Genomic DNA, 6,012 nt, shown 5'->3' with positions numbered 1-6,012 from the left:
CTTGGGTTTCCTCAAATTAACCCACTCTATCTATTTCTGTGATATTTTTACTCTTTTATCTCTGCTTACACAATAGGGAAGGGAAAAGCCAACGGATCTGTACCAAAGTGGAAGTGGTATTAGAACAGTAGATCCTACGGCATGGTTGTGCCTTCAGAGATTTTGGAATCCCTGCACGATGATTTTGGAATCCCTACACGATGATTTCATGCAAATCAAAGTGCTTTTTATGAAAATGATGGAAGAACACCAGCGATTTGCGGGAGGCATGGAAAATCAGCAAAGAGATCAAAGAAATGCGTAAAGACAGAGAAAAATTAAATCTTGAAAGTATTGATGTTCATGCGAAGAAAAATGGGAGAATTGATGGCGACAAAGATAGTTTTGTCGAAGACACCACCAAGGATCATCTTGATCATTTCATCATTTTGAAGTGTCTTCGTGAAAAACCTTATTCCCTTCCTACTTTGATCACAATGGAACTTGTAGGCGGGGTTCAAATAATCACGGCCATTACGATTTGGGACCCTGGTAGATTAAAGTATTTTATTCCATAATTCGACCTTGAGGACAAGGTCGTTTATAAAGGGGAAGGAATGATATGTATATGTATGGTGTATAGGAGGTAGTTGCGAGGTAGTTATTGTAGGGATTTTCATTTTAGGTTTGTGGGTATGTTTTTTAGAGTCATGGGTGTTAGTTTTTATTATGTGTCATGTTAGTGGTAAGTGGGTTGATGATGTGGCATTCTCATTGTGCTTTTATTTAAGTTTATGTATTTTAATGAAATGGGAAAGAAGAGAATTTTACATTAAATGAAACTTTGTAGGAGAGTCATGGTTCTTCTCGAATCTAGCCATTAGGAGGTCCGGTTGCCTCGAATCAACCTCCCTTCCCTTCTCTTTTCTCTTTTCTCTTTGTTTATTTCCGTTACGGCCAATTAGGCACGTAACAAGCTGCATATCCAGTGATCTTCCTTTATCCTTCCTACATCAACAAATATCTCTTCTCTCTCTTTCTATAACTAATTGTACGGAATGAATATACAAGGTTGGACTGATCAATTATTTAGCAAACCCTTCCCTATAATTGCTCGGCTCGTTTAACATTAGAGCCTTTTAAGTTTTAACTCATCTTCCCCCTAATTTCCCGACGGGATGTCAGCTTAAGAGATGAGAAGGTGCTAGAAGTTTTTCCTAGTTATCCCTAAATCCGCCCATATGAAAAAATTTCTAAGGTCGAAAGTGGACTAAATTCAATTGATAATTTACTGTTACTTTCCTTGGTAGTTCATTTGCATTCATCATAAGCTTTTTCCACTCATTTCTGGGTGATCCTTTCTGTAAGTGATCCTACGGTTGAGGAAGGTTGATAGCAATAATGGAGCCCCTTGCAGTTAGTAATGGTTGTTGTTGTTGTTGTTGTCACAGTGGTGGTGGTGGTGGGGGTGATGTTATGGATTTCATGGCAACTTTGTGGCCTTTTGACTTGTGAGAATGTATTCCAAATTGGTAGATGATATTCTCTTGATTTATTTGTTGGGATTAGCTAAAATCCCATAGAAAATGTGAATGAAAAAACCCCAATTATAAAAGAGGTATATAGGTTGTCATGCTGTTTGTTTGTTTGTGTTTGTGCGTGTGTGTGTCAGAGAGAGAGAGAGAGAGAGAGAGAGAGAGAGAGAGAGAGGTCAAATTTGATGTGATATTTTTTGTTATGGTAAATGATGTATTCCTCCCCTTTTTTTTACTTGGGACAGTCCCCCCTCTAGTGTATTTATGACCATGGTTTTAAATTTCGACCAAAACGAAATGGGTACGAAACCGAAATTTCTTTCGGTAATTTCGGCTGAAATTTTGGCTGAAAAAACCGGTATTTTGTGGGCCAGTACCCAATTTCGACCGAAATTTCGTGATTTAGGCCGAAATTCGGTTTCTGGAAACACCGAAATTTCGACCGAAATCGAAATTTAAAACCTTGTTTATGACTACTCTTTTACATTATAGGGAGTTGTCTCAAGTAAAAATAGGGACAAATATATCATTTCTCTTTTGTCATGTCAAAAAGATTGTTGATATAGAAAAGAAATCGATGGATGCTAATGCAATCTTTCATTACGAAATAACACATCAACAAAAATGCCAATGGCCATATTTTATTTCGCACGAGGAAAACAAGGAAGCATCTTTTATTACCACACAGACAAAAACAAGCAGTGTTACGGGGAAACAGGACACAACCGGTATTAAAATCCAAACACCTTTGGTTGCCACTCCTCGTTGAGAGGGTTGGTTGGCGAAACTCTATAGGAGGAGTTGACTCTGTGACTTGCTGACTCCTCCCCCGTTAGGCCTAGCAGGTGTAGGCCGGAACCTTGGTAGTTTGCTCATGGGTTACAAGAGGACTTGCTTATGCAGTAACGCACACGGCAGGAAATCATACTTTAACACGTAGGCGTGTCCTAAGGGAGTTTTGGGTGCAGATTGCGAGCTATCCACATGGATGCTCCAGTTTCTTTGATCGATGATGGGGGCCAAAGACAGTGCGTGTTGGGTTGGGTTCACATAGGCATTGCGCGTATGGACCGGTGCAAGGGGCTAGCTATACTGTTTGCCCTTCTGCACCGCAGTACGTCTTGTGGGCAGGCCAATCTCTAGGTCTTCCATGAGTTCGTGCTGGGGCAACTTCGGTTGCCCTCGCGAGGTGTACACCTTGCGGATCAGTCCATGGGCCTGATGTTTGATATACTCATGATGCAGGCTGATCATGAGTGGTTATCTAGAAGCACATGTCAAGATCTGAGCCAAGTAGCCTGTTGAACAGCTTGGAGGCTGTGTGCCCATCTGAAGCATCAAGGGGTGTTCGCGTGTAAGGCCTTCATAGCCTTGCACGATTGAAGGCTTGCCCTAGCATTCGTGCATGTTGGGGCGCCGCACGGGTTATTCCGCTGCTCAAACAGTAGGCCCGTGACAAGAGGCACCAAGAGCCCCACTAGGGTTTGCAGAATATGAGAGAGGTAGCCCTCAGACCTCATCATACCCTATATCCATCTCCTGTAATGTTATTTTGCCAAAGGCAGCATTGAGATAGTCCCTTGGGCTGTGGGAGGCTATGCCAGGGACTAAGAAGCCACTAGTCCTGTACAGAATAGACACCCACCCTTCTTTGAAGTCTTTTCCTTGGGTCTTGCCTATGAAGAGGGCCCTAAAGAAATCTAACCATGCATTGTAGTATTTTGAAGGAAGGTATTTTGGGCTGAAGTAGTTCTTATTGGGTTCTTCCTCCAACACCTGCTGTGGCTCACAAACACAAAATGTATCAATAAAAGCCGGCAAAATACATGAGTTGTCTATTCTTAACAATAGTGAAAAACAATGGAAAAACTGTCCTGAAAGGCTCTCCTAAGTCCAAAGATTTTCCATAAATCTCTTTCCGAAAAGTTTACCTTCTTGAATCATGAACCCTTAACTGTTAAGATACATGAGGGCACTACAAGACGTAAAGCTGACCATACAGCACGACAAGTGAGCGCACTACAAGGCGTAAAGTTGACCATACAGCACCATTAGCTAGGAGCGAGCCCAGCCCCACAACAACAACAAAAAAAAAACACACACACGCACACACACACCTCCCTAGGAATGTTTTTTCAGCAAATGGAGGCCAAGGAAAATAAAATCACAGCTATAGTATATGTTCTAATATATTTTCAGTGTTAAAAAAAGATGAGATCTAGTAGCAAGAAGATCTCTTCTTCATAAATGAAAGCGGTCATGATCCATTGCACATGTGTATCACTATTTTTGATTCTGATAGGGCCATCATAGGTAATGGATCCAGGTTTGAGTCCGAAAAGAGACCTCAGAGATCTGATTCGGAAAATTGTGGTGTGCAAAAATCAACATCTTAAAGACAGTCTTTGGGATGTGTTTTTCTTCATGCTTGATCGAACGTCTAGAATCATCGGATGAGAGTGGGATCAAGGGCTGTGATGGCCAACTATATTCATCAACCGGATCTCTCATAAATGTGGCAGTGGGTCCGTGTTAACCATATTTGTTTTCCTGATGCTCTGTTTCTTTTGATGTAAAACAAATTCTATGCTCATTTTCGCCCCTTAAAAATGGGCATAAAATGCCCCTTAAAATGGGATAAAATTTGTTTTATGCGCATTTTAGGTCAAAAGAAACAGAGGCTTTAGAAAAACCAGATGCTTTTCTTCAAAGATATTTCCCCCTCAAAAAAGAAACCCTTATAACTAAAAAATTGGTCCTCAATCATGCCAAAAACAGGACATTTTGTGTGTGAGTGTGTTTGTTTTGCTTACCAATTATTCTCTTAAGAGAATAATTGGCAGTATGTGGGGATTTCATTAATTAATTAGTACAGGGTTGATTTGAGTGTGAAAAAGAGTAGGTTTTACCTCTCCTTTGTACCAGCTGGTGTAGTAGAAGCAAAATCCAAAGTGTGTGAACTGAGAGATGGGATCATCAAAGGCCACTCTTTGGACAACATCATATAGAAATACCATCCTAAAACATAACCTGTTTAACTTGGAGCTCATCTGTGTTTCCATATAACTAGAGCAAACCAAATCTCCAACCCTTGGCTGCCGAAGGTGACAATATGTACCGAACAAGTTACTCAAGATTGTATCTTCCTGATGCAACATGAGTATGGAAGGAAAGAGTGCAGCTAGAGCACCACCTAAACTATGTCCTGTAACGATTATCTGCGCATTTTTGTGCTGTTGTAACAATGTATTAAGCATGGTTATAAATTATAATGCAGTAATAAGCCAAGGGCTTGCCTTCCTTTGGCCAACCCTTTCGGTAATCCATTTCTTCTTGGAGACCCAGAGCCTTGATGAAACCAAGATGGACTCTTCCCATGTCGTCGCCCACTGACATCCAAGAGAGGTCCATGTCGGTACACCAGTCCTTGGCATTGAAAGGTTCTGTGCCATGGAAAGCAACAATAATCACTTGCGCATCTTTGGCCCTGTCGTAAAACACGAACAGGTGTTCGTCTTCTCTTTTAGGAACTCTGTTTTTGACACGCACACACACTATATAGGAAATGGTTTCTGAGCTCGAGCTCAATTAGCTTATCTGAGCTAGAGCTCAAAAATAGGGTGGGTACCTATGTTGTTTTGGTTATGTTAGATATTGATTTTATAGGACCTAACATAGATAGGGTGTCCCTAAGAAATCATCTCCATAGGATCATTCTAAGCGTTGATTTGTGGAGGTTTAAAATGGACAGCCAGAAATTGGGTCTATTTTGTGCCTCTACAGATCGAATGGTTAGGATGATTGTATGGAGATGGTTTCTTAGAAACACCCTATCTATGTCAGGATGTATGGAATGAATGGGTTGGATGAGTGAAACAACATGGGAGATGGAGTATTTATAGTGGCTAGCTCAAATAAGCTATTTGAGCTTCAGCTTAGAAAGCACACCCCATATATCTATTATAATATAGCAGGATGGGGGTTTCACTATTCACTCCCACGTGGACAGTCCCTCCATCCGGCTTACGATCTACGTGGCACCCTCATTTCAAAGAAGAAAAAAAATTGTAAAAAGAAAAACGATCCCTTAAATCTCCCTCTCACTTCCGCATAGGTTTTCTTAACTGGGCAACTTCCTCCCTAAAAGCCTCCTTAAAATCATCAATTAAATTAGGAAAGATACCTCCCTAAAAGCCTCCTTAAAATCATCAATTAAATTAGGAAAGATATTCTCTCTCTCTCTCTCTCTCTCTCTCTCTCCCTAAAAGCCTCCTTAAAATCATCAATTAAATTAGGAAAGATACTCTCTCTCTCTCTCTATTCCTAAAATCCCTCTCTCTCCACCACTCATATCTATTAAGATCGACTAGTGGGACCAACCGTGCAACATTTTGGAAGCTATTCTATTTAAGATGGGGAAAATTAAGCAATTGTATGTGTTTTACAATTCGGTATGGTCATGGTAAGGTCGTGCAAGAGAACGATAAAGAACAAAACA

At 40.7% G+C, this 6,012-nt stretch overlaps 1 pseudogene; it reads right to left on the bottom strand.

Moving 5' to 3' along the window:
- Positions 1 to 2,719: 2,719 nt before the first annotated feature.
- Positions 2,720 to 5,467, bottom strand: LOC143866221 (triacylglycerol lipase OBL1 pseudogene; annotated as a pseudogene).
- Positions 5,468 to 6,012: the final 545 nt, after the last annotated feature.

Source organism: Tasmannia lanceolata, unplaced genomic scaffold (genome assembly GCF_043159265.1).
Source record: "Tasmannia lanceolata isolate RefF3 unplaced genomic scaffold, GAP_Taslan_0.1 ptg000003l, whole genome shotgun sequence".
In the NCBI taxonomy this organism is placed as follows: Eukaryota; Viridiplantae; Streptophyta; class Magnoliopsida; order Canellales; family Winteraceae; genus Tasmannia; species Tasmannia lanceolata.
The sequence above is the reverse complement of the archived record's forward strand: the minus strand, read 5'-3'. Positions and strand labels throughout refer to the sequence as shown.